The 11466-nt window shown below is 31.1% G+C and overlaps 1 long non-coding RNA gene across 1 annotated transcript; it reads left to right on the top strand.

Annotated features, from left to right (window-relative positions):
- The first annotated feature begins 298 nt into the window (after positions 1 to 298).
- Positions 299 to 6426, top strand: LOC127718377 (uncharacterized). Its single transcript, XR_007989804.1, has 4 exons — positions 299 to 1071; positions 1277 to 1378; positions 5093 to 5213; positions 6042 to 6426. It is a non-coding gene; the product is annotated as an uncharacterized LOC127718377 (long non-coding RNA).
- The last annotated feature ends 5040 nt before the right edge of the window (positions 6427 to 11466 follow it).

Raw genomic sequence — 11466 nt, 5'->3', positions numbered from 1 at the left:
TTTTTGTTAAAAATGTGTACTTACTGGTGCTTTAAAGCTTTATATGTATTAAAATGCTCTATTAATTCCAACTATGTATGCTCATGAGTTATATACGTTTCTTTATTATTGTTTTTATTTTCAATTTTCAGTTGTTGTGAAATAGTCTAAAACAAGTGATTTCGAGTTTGAAATTCTTTTTCAATTTCATTGATATAATGGCTATACAAAATCATGTTTGATTGTGCCATCCAATACTACATCTGTTGAGCTAATGTTTTTGTTGAACTATACACTTATAGTATCACTCTAGTTACATAAAACAAAAAAAAAGGACTATTATCAATAAGCAAGTAAATTCGTTGAAGGATCTGATTTTGCTTCGGGTGTACACGTGGTACAAATATATAAATATACCTTGTATTCCAAGCTGAAAAATGTTTGGCATATATCTAATATATATTTTCATTTATTTTGTTCTATTACGAACGTCCAGATAAATGAACAAATGAGCGACCATTGTCGTACAATGAAAGGTTGGTAATATTGAAATGAATATACATCAAAAGAACAGCATCACAACTACACTATGTTTCACTAAATTAAATGTATGAAAATGTCCAACCAATGTAATGTATTGAGTTAAATAATCTTCATGTATTCATGAACAAATTTTATTTTAGTTATCTTTAATGTTAAATGAATTGATGACAGTTCGCATATTCTTTTTCTATTCATGTTTGTAAATGAGTATTACATGCAATAAATACATTAGCTCCACACTTTTATGTACAAAACCCGTGATCCGTTCAAAATTGTCACATTTATTGTTTATTATACACACAAATTTATTATTGTAAAAAACTGTAAGGAATAAATACATGTATTGATCATTGCTCAATGTTTAGTGTGCCCATTCTGTTTTAAATTATAAAATGTTTTCGACTAAACATACTTTTTTTTCTTTATACTGCATACATTGATACGGTAAAAGAAGAAAAACGAATTTAGAAAAGTATGTTTCTGTTTGATGACAATAAATCTACGAATAGAAGACAAGGAAGAGACGAGCATGTTACACGAATGGTCACAGTAAGTATAATGAGCTAGCCAAAACAGTTTTGTTTCATAATAGGAGAATTTCAAGTATTTTTCAAGATTTGACTAGACTTACAAAATGCATCACATATGGTAAACTTTGCAAACCCTTTTTCTCAATTTTGACTTACTCAACGACTCTATCAACTGCTTGATATATATGGTAATTGTGCTCATTATTTTTGCCTTCATATTGCAGTGATTAGCCAATGGACCAAGGTTTTCCCACTATTGATTGGAATCTTTAACGAATAATTGATTTTACAAGATGGAAACTAAAAACAAACAATACCTTCAATGGGTAAGTATGTATCCTACAAACACTTTATTAGATATAAACTCAATATCAAAACATTGCAAAGCTTGTTACATGTGGAATAGTATATACTTCAGAAGTACGATGTTAGGAAAAATTGGACTTCGAGTTACAGGGGTTTATCACTTTTTCCGATATGACGTAGTATAGAACATTGTCATAAATGTGGTGTTGCGTATATGATAGTAACAGGCACATGAACCCCGTCATATTTTGTATGTGCCTGTCCCAATTCAAGAACCTGTAGTTCAGTGGTTGTCGTTGAATCATGTCTGTAAAATTTGTTTTTCGTTACAGATTAGGCCGTTAGTTTTCTTAATTGAATTCTTTTATATATTTCATTTCAGGGACTTTTAAAGCCGACTATACGGTATAGGTTTTTTTTTATTGTTGAAGGCCGTACTGTTGCCTATAATTGCTTACATCCACATCATTTGAACTTTGGTGGATAGTTGTCTGATTAGCAATTATACCACGTCTCCTTATCTTTATACTGATTAAAAAAAATTAGACAACATTCCTATCTGTTAAACGGAAGTTATCAAAAAATTAACACTTTGAAATGTGAACGTTCGCTTATTACGTAGTACGGTTTGAATATGTCTAAATAGTGAGATGTTATGATTTTGAAACTACAGTTAAACATCATAAAAATTAATATTATGCAACTGGTCTGAAACAGTTTAGTTATGATTTATATTAGAGGTAAAACATTTTTTGTCTGTCATTCTTAAAGATACATATATGTGTCTTTCTATGTTGTGATGTTACACTATTGTTTTAGAAAAAGGGTGAAGGTTTGGTACCATTAATACGTTTAAACTCGCTGCATTTGTTTGCACCTGTCCTAAGTCAGGAATCTGATGTTCTGTAGTTGTCGTTTGGTGATGTGGTTCATAAGTGTTTCTCGTTTCTCGTTTTTTATATAGATTAGACCGTTGGTTTTCCCGTTTGAATGGTTTTACACTAGTTATTTTTGGGGCCCTTTATAGCTTACTGTTCGGTGTGAGCTAAGGCTCCGTGTTGAAGACCATACTGCGACCTATAATGGTTTACTTTTATAAATTTTGACTTGGATGGAGAGTTGTCTTATTGGCACTCATACCACATCTTCTTATATCTACTATATGTCTATTACATAAAGAAAGTCATACTATACTCTGATATATGTTTGGATATTCAGATGACATGTCGTGAAACCATTCGAATTTGTTTATATTTCAGTACTTTGTGCGTTTGTGCTATAGGGAAAGAATATAAAAGTTTGTTTTTAATTCTTAAAATAACCGGGTAGTGTCAATGATTCTTTTCATGTACTTGTTAGATAAAACTTACTAATTTAATTCTCTTCATATTCCTAAACATTTAAGGCAACACCAAGAAACCTCCAACTCGTTCTATCTTTCGGGTTTTTCTCTATCTGATTCCAAGTGAAACAATGTCTTTTATCTCTGCCATGTCTCTTCTCCATGTGTCTTTATGTCTTTCTTGTCCCCTGTGGTGTCCATGTCAGCACTTTTTTTCACATGCCGGTTGTTTCCCATTCTTTAAATATGTCCAATATATTTTCATCTCCTTCTCATAAACCCATTTAGTATATTCATCATACCTGTTCTTTTTGATAGTTCACTAATTGAGATTACGTTTTGACATCTGATGTTAAATCCTCTAACTCGGCTTTCTAAATTTTTAGTTGTTCTCTATGTTTCTGAACTGTATAGCAGAACTGATCCAACATTGCTCATAGAAATTTTGTTGTTTTTCCATGTGTTGTGCAGGTTTTTGAATGCGGTAGCTGCTTTACCAATAGGAATGTTGACCTCTACTTCGCTATACCCTTCTGCATTGTTTCTACTACCAAGATAGTTGAATTATTTAACTTGATCCGGTTCTTTTCCGTTCACTGTTATTTCGTTCTTGTTCTTTATAGCTACCTTCATCACTATATCATTCTTTGCATTTATTTTCAGTCCTGCTTTTGCTGCCTCAGATGTAACATTATCAGTCGTTTGTTGCATATGTTCGTGTGTATGAGAAAAGTGTTGTAAGTCCCCACTGTATACCATGATTGTTCAGTGTCGCCTTCTTCATTACCCAGTCAACAACCAATATGAATGGAAAGGGAGATATTCCGGATATCTGTCTTATTCCAGATTTGATGTTATACAAGTCTGGTAGTTTTCAATCATGTCTGACTGCACATCTAAAACCATCATACATATCCATAATGATTTTAATTACATTCTGTGGAATTCCATACGTATGATGTACTAAAGAGACTATCTATGGACGCTATCAAATGCTTTCTCAAAGTTCACATAATTTATATATATATTGATAGTCTCTATTCTAGTGCATGTTCTATAATATTTCTGAGTATCAGAATGATATCAATACATGCACGGTTTGTTCTAAATTTGCGTTGTTTTTCCCATAAAAGAGAATCAATTTTGTCTTTGATTCGTTCTAGAATTATTCTACAAAGTATCTTTCCAGTCACTGCCAGTTGTTTCGATCTGTTAGATTGCCTTTCCTTGGTATTTTAATGATGATACCATATATCTACGGAGAAGGTTCTATTTCCCTTTCCAATTTTTCATTCAATAAATCAGGTCGGATGTTCAAATTGAGATTTATGTCTGCTTTTGATACTTCTGCTGGTATGCCATCTGCACCAGGAGACTTGTTGTTTTTAATTTTGTTAATGGCTGGTTTCATCTCATCATCTATTATGGGTCCCAATTTCATTTTTATTGGCCTTGGAGCGTCCTCTGACCTGCCAATTGAGATTTCTGGTTCATGTCTATTTAACACCTGTTCAAAATTATCTTTCTATCTTTCCAATTGCTTATCCTGTTTGCATATCATCTGGTAATCTCTATCCTTGATGTTAATACTGGTGATATTTACTTTGCCACTGAGTTGTCTTGTGATGTAATATAATAATTGTGTAGTATTTTAGGTAATGCATAGTGAACATTTACTCACACACAGGAAAACAATCATGGTCATGTGTTGCCTGTCTGTACACAATAATGATAAGAACATTATGGCGGTTTATGTGTTGCATGGTTTTTTTATTGACCTGTCATATACAATACATCACTAACGCGTCCTTAATAAATGAGTATATTAAGCTTAACTTAAGCGAGACCGGCTATCATTATCATTGCAACAAATTCCTTCAAGACTAGTTTAAGCAAAATATCTTTCAAATGATTTTTTTTAAAGTTTAATGATATTTTCTAGAAAGGTTATGTTAAAGGTAGAACGTTTATAACTGTTCGTTCTATTTTAGAAGATTAGTTTTTTTTATAGACCGAACCATACTTTGTTCAGTCGAAAAGTAAGTACCGATCGTATTAAACTTTAAAAAGGCTGCTAGTCAAAGACTCTTAGCACAAGTACTGCCAACATTTTGACGAGGTCCTAAGCACAACATGATTGTAACCTTGAAATTCAAAGTAAACATTATCAATGATGTGTAAAGTGTATTGCAAAATAAAATACTAACCAACAAAAAAATATGTAAAACAAATTTAGTTCAGGTAGTCTATTTTGTATTAAGATAAACTTTTTATCAATCAATGAGGTCTTTATTGTTTGTTTGTTTTTTTTTTTATTTTGTTTTTTTTTGTGTTTTTTTGGGAGAGTATTATTTTAAGTTCACTTAGTAATTATTCTTGCATGCATTGTTAGATGGATTTACTTTGGTGAAGAATTATCTAATAGACAGATATACAGACTAACATTTGACGGAAAGGAATTAACAGTAATGATACAGTTAAAGAAACAGACAACATGTGTGTTCGGTATAGGAGTAGGTATATTTTAACTATTGAAAGCTAAACATTCCCTCCCAAAAAAAAATACAATTATATGAACTGTAAAACTACTGTTGCGTATATCTATTTTGATCATGGTGAATTTTTCTTTTGCATAAGATAATTTCCTCAATTGCTTAAATGATAATGTTCAATAAAATAACAAAATGTATATATTACTGCTATATAAAAATAAGAAGATGAGACAACTATCCATCAGAGACTAAATCGCGTGGATATAAGCTCCTATGGATAACTGTAATGCCTATAACAATGAGCAAACCCCTTACCGTATAGTAAGCTATAACAAAATGTTAAATAATTTAATTGAGAAAATCAACAGTCTGATTTATAAACAAAACAAAAACAAAAACAAAAAAAATAGAGAGCACCAAACGACAATCACTGACCTAATGTTCCTGACTTGGGACGTGCGCATACAGAATAAGGCGGGGTTTGAAATGTTTGCCAACGCTCAACCCTCCTGTAACATGACAGAATTGCTCAGCATAACAGCACAGCATAAGAGCAAACTGTAAAAATCTGCTTAACTCAGCAGATAGATTTAAAACACACAGAAAAAAAAATACGGAAGACTAAAGACACTTATGTCTGCAAAGCGCTTTCGTTTCTTCTGTTTGCCTCACACGTCTGTATAGTTTAGTCGTTAATTCCTCACAAATAATTGTTAATTTAGTATACTATTTTAAAATGTTAATCATGCAGAAGGAAAATAATGTTTGACTTGTATGGTTAAAAATATCAGTTATTCTATCAGAGGAAAATGCATGCGTATTTTTATCATTCGAATATCTTTCTTTCAGAATACAAACTACTAACTACAGCATAAATCAAACATCTAAAATGAACTTACAGAACTGCTGGATATTAAACTTGTTAAATTTTGACGATATTCTCCTGGTGCAAATGTTGTTTTAGTCACAAGTGGTGTCAAGTACGGCAAAAATGAGTTTTATGTATTTTTAAATGGATCATTCAGAATCTTTTAGATTTGCATACCGGGTTCTAATTACGATTTCGCAAAAATATCTTTGAATTTTATAAATATACCATGTATACAGTTTTTCCGAAGAAATATCGTATCTCGAACTTGAATTTTAAATTTTAGCATCTTTAGATGTCCAGTTGTTTGAATAAGAAATGGCTAAATTAGCGGTACTTACTTATTGTGTATGCTAATGACAACTATTATCCATACAACACATACTGTACAACGCTAAATGCACAACTTGTCTACAGAAGTACCAACACTTCCGCTTAAGATTAGAAAAATGCCAAGTCAAGTACAAAATTGATGAGATTTGTAAATAAAACACTTGATTAAGAAAAGATAGCAATTAATGTATAAACGAATTTTTATTTTTTGTATTATTGACAAGGTACTGTGCTGCGGTTGATATTAAAAATATAGTCAGCTGTTGGTTTTATGTCTTCGTTTGCAATTATTATAGCTATCTGTTTTTAATAATTCAATTCAAATATTTATTGCCATATAAACTTTAAACAATAAGTTTGTGACAAATACAAAATTAGTAGACAATATAACTGTAATTCACATTTACACAATCATTTAATAACAGTTAATAGTCTAGTTTCCCCTGTCCTCAGTTCTAATTACTTTTGATGTAGGACCCCAATTTATTTATTAGTGATGGTGTTGATGGATTGAGTATAAAAATCACCTTTTCTTCATCAGACAAATCTTTAATAGAAAAGTTTAATTTCAAATTATCAAAAAAGTTGTTTCTCAGTTCCCTATTTAATTCACAATCTAATACAAATGTTTTTCATCTTCTCATATGTTACATTTAAGGCATACTGTCTGCTCTCTAGGAATAATAGAATGTCTTCCTTTTTCTATATTTAAATTATTGTCACCAATTCTTAGTTTTGTTATTTATTTTTCCATACAAATATATACAAAACTAATGAAAATTATAACAAAATCAAATGAAATTGATATTAAATTAACTTAATAAGAGACGCATTCATAATTTGTGAAACATGATATATACATGTGCAAACATGAAATTTAAACATAATTGTGTAAATGATTGGTTTCTATTGATTGTTCATTGATCTGAGCTTCACATGCCTTATTGTTTCGAACTGTAACTATATATGAATATAGATATAAATGAGCACATTATCGAAACAACAATGTCACAGGCATCACGTATATTTGGCAAGACCTTTCTAATCAAAACTTGTGAGGTTGTAAAGTCAGAGTTTAAGCCTATCTCCAAGACAAAAAAATAAAACAGTTCTGATGCATGTTGTATTTGATTAATGATAATTTTGAGATTGTCTTTGTTATATATTATTCATTAAAAGTTCTTTTTCAAAGATATGCATATAACACTAAGGAAACGATTGCATGCTTTGTTTGCACGTTTGTTCTCTCTACAGGTTATTGTTGCGTCAATTCTTAGCTGTTTTTTGATGTTTGTACATTGACATAATTGTTATTATACCATAACAAAATAGTGCTTGTGGTTGCTCATCACTTTCTAAACTGTTTTGGAATGTGATATTTGTTTTATAAAATATACTATAAATATATTCATCAGTACAGTACAAAAGTCACAGTTGTTCGTATAATGTTCACAATGTTAACAATGTTGACATACCATGCCTTTTACCTGTAGGTTCTTGAATTACCGTATACCTATCTGTATCCCTTTTATATTTTTATTGTTTTGATTATTTTAACTGACAATAAAACTTTTCAAATAATGTAGAAAATTGTTTTATTAGCTCATGTAGTTCAAAGGATCAATCATAATATATTGGACTTATTTTTGTGACGTCCTTAAGTTGTTTAAGATAAAATCATACACAATCGTCCATATGAGTGAGAAGTACACTAGTTTCATAAATCTATTTATATAAGCTCTTTAGAAAATTGTACAAAGCGATAAAATTCAGCATCTCAATTTACCAACATTTACCCGTAAATTAATTGTTGGATTGTAAGACGCAATATGCCGAGTAACAGAAAAGACAGGACATCAAAACTTATTCTGTAATCAATCATTATGAGCTTATCTTGGACCTCGGTTGTATTTAAGTTCTTCAGTTAGAGGTCTCAGCTGTCAATCAACTATAACAACGTAGACAAAAGTAAAGACCCTGCAATACACACTAAATAAAATACTATAAATACTAGTGCAAAGAAAGAGAACTCTGTCATGTCTATGAAACAAGTACATTTGCACCATATAGAATTTTAAGTAAAAGTAATTTGTAATTAATGCAAAAATACACTTCTACATGTATTCATTTTTATCAGTCAATGAAGCAAACCCCCAAAGCATTAAAATACATGAATCATTATGCAGCAACTACGGAAAGTCTAGTCGTTTTCTATATAGATTAGACCGTTGGTTTTCCTGTTTGAATGGTTTTACACTAGTCATTTTTGGGGCACTTTATAGTTGTTCGGTGTGAGCCAAGGATCCGTGTTGAAGGCCATACTTTGACCTATAATGGTTTACTTTTACAAATTGTTACTTGGATGGAGAGTTGTCTCATTGGCAATCATACATCTTCTTATATCTAGTAAGCAAAATAGGCAAATTGCTAACTATATTATAACAAGTAACGAGCTGTCAAGATGACGGCAAACTCGGTTTTCTTTATTTCAAAAGGCGCTTTCATGCTGTTTTTACATGCCACATTATATGCCTGTTTTCTTATCTATCAAGGACCATTACTCCTGAACGGCAAAAATGAAAATCGTCAATATCAAACTTGACAACCATTTTGTCATCAGTTTCAGGATATTACGTGACGATTTGTACCATATTTTTGATGTGATTTTGCGTATTATCTTGAAAAATATAATAAATAGATAAAAACCTTAAGAGCATTCATTATCATTAAGACAAGATCTACAAATAAGGCTGACCGAAATCCAAGTGAATTCCTTGTTGATGGTATTGTCCTTTAATAATGTTTTTACCAATTTTCAGGTGTTTTCCTTTATCTTAAAAATTATAAAAATAAACATTTGAGGCTAAAATGATCAGCAGGACAAGATCGACAAGTAAGTTAATAATACAGAATCCTCGGTTTACACCATACAAGAGTTATTGCATTTAAACTTTCACTTTTTTATATGTTTTGGGCAAAACCTATAGAAGATAGAGAGAAAATGTACACTGAGAAACATCAGCTATACAAGATCAAGAAAAAAAGAGATTTTAGTCTTGAATGATGTTCTAGTCTACAAGGTTGGAGAGTGTCCATTGTTAAAGATGCACATACCCTAGGTGAGCGACTCGTGTTCCTAAGAGCCTCTAGTTTGTTGAAATAGTTATTTGTTTTTATAGTGATTAAGATTATAAATCAATGTGAACTGCTGTGTACCCCAATTTTTTACATTTTTACTTTTCATGTCTCTTTGTTTTGCTTACGTATTGTTGTCAATATAATGGAATTCCATACAGTCAGGAATATGACATTTGTTTTCTATTCGTTTGGTGTGTTTGAGCTTTTGAATTCGCCATTTGATGGATTTTCCGTTCTGAAGTTTTTGGAGTTCGGTATATTTTAATTTTTTTAATTATTGATCCTTCAACCTGTTTGTCTTATATTTATCTAATATATGACACAACATTTCTAAATATATAGAAGTATATAGAAGTTATAACGTCAAAAATGGCGAGCTTAAAAAAGGAATAAATGACTACACATTAAAACGTGGTGCTAAATGAGAGGGAACAGTTCATATTTGAACAAAAAATGTCTAACTCTATGCAGAGAATATGTTTTCAGAGGCACAAATTACAAGCAAATGTTTAACACAAAGTTATAGATAACAAAATAGGTAGAACCTAGGTATATACCGGATATACTGGATATCGTTTCTGTGACAATTTTTTGGAATCTTTTCTCTTTATTCAACCAAATGAATTTGAATCCTGTGTCTATGCAAAAGGGAGGTGTTGTGGTGAAAGTTTGTTAGCTTCGAAAAGTTTTAACTTCTATTTTTTTATAGTAAATTATTTGATGCAGATGATTATATTGTGTTTTGTGTTTGTCTGTATGTCTGTTTGTTTTCTCTTTTTTAGTCATGGCGTTGTCAGTTTATTTTCGACTTATGAGTTTGAATGTTCCTTCTGTTTCTTTCGCCTCTCTTTTATGAATACAATTGATTACCTCAGATAATATTTTAGCTCAGGATGATCCGTTGAATTTTGATCAAAGCGATACGGTTATAAAAAAATATATAAATATACCAGACTTATGGTCTTTTGGGTTGAGATCCTTAATCTTTGACCTTGAGGTCAATGTCACATGTCAATTTGACGTTCTAAAATTTGACCTTTGCTTTAACTTCATACTGGTACATGATAAAGCCATACATTATTTTGGAATAGATTGGACGACATATGGCCTTGAAAAAAAAACAACTGGAAGTGATTTAATGTGAACCGAAAGTAGCCATTTTTCCACAAGTTTCAAGAAACGTACATAGAAACCATATCTTTTTAGATTCAACATAACGTAACCTATCACATAAACTGGAAGTGACACTTTGTGGACCGGAAGTTGCACATTATCTCCCTTACTTCTTGCAAAAGTATTTAGAAGCCATATATTTTTGATATCAGTATTATGTATTAAACTTTTATTTGACACCTTAACTGACAAATTGTAGTTCGGAAGTATCTAATTATCTGCCTTATTTCAAAGGGAAATACATATAAACCATATTTTTTTTCAAATCAATGTAATATTAGCTATTATATGACACCGAAAGTTGTTTTGTTTTTTAGACCGGAAGTAGCCAAGTATTTCCTTTATAATACATACAAACTATTTTTTTGTAATCAGTGCAAAGTAACCTATCAGCTAACACCGGAAGTGACTTTTTGAAACTGCATGTTGTTTCTCATTTCTCTTATTTCAAAGAAAGTACTAAACAAAAATATTTTTGGAATTTGTGCTAGAAAAGTTATGTTCTGACTCAGGCTTTTAACGAATATTTTATTTTTGGTTGCATACATTTATCTGTATAAAAGTTCATTTCAATCTTAGTTATCAACATGTGGGGTGGATTCTTTGAATATTTACTTTGACCTAACTCCCCTAAGAAAAATTCACTTGGTTATATTAGGCCCTGTAGTTAGAGAGAAATACTTGATTTAGTTTAGGTCGACAACGACAACAACAAAAGCTTAGTGATACCGATAACCCATATGGCTGGGCTTCGCGCTAAGT

Source organism: Mytilus californianus, unplaced genomic scaffold (assembly GCF_021869535.1).
Source record: "Mytilus californianus isolate M0D057914Y unplaced genomic scaffold, xbMytCali1.0.p SCAF_10, whole genome shotgun sequence".
NCBI lineage: Eukaryota > Metazoa > Mollusca > Bivalvia > Mytilida > Mytilidae > Mytilus > Mytilus californianus.
The sequence above is the reverse complement of the archived record's forward strand: the minus strand, read 5'-3'. Positions and strand labels throughout refer to the sequence as shown.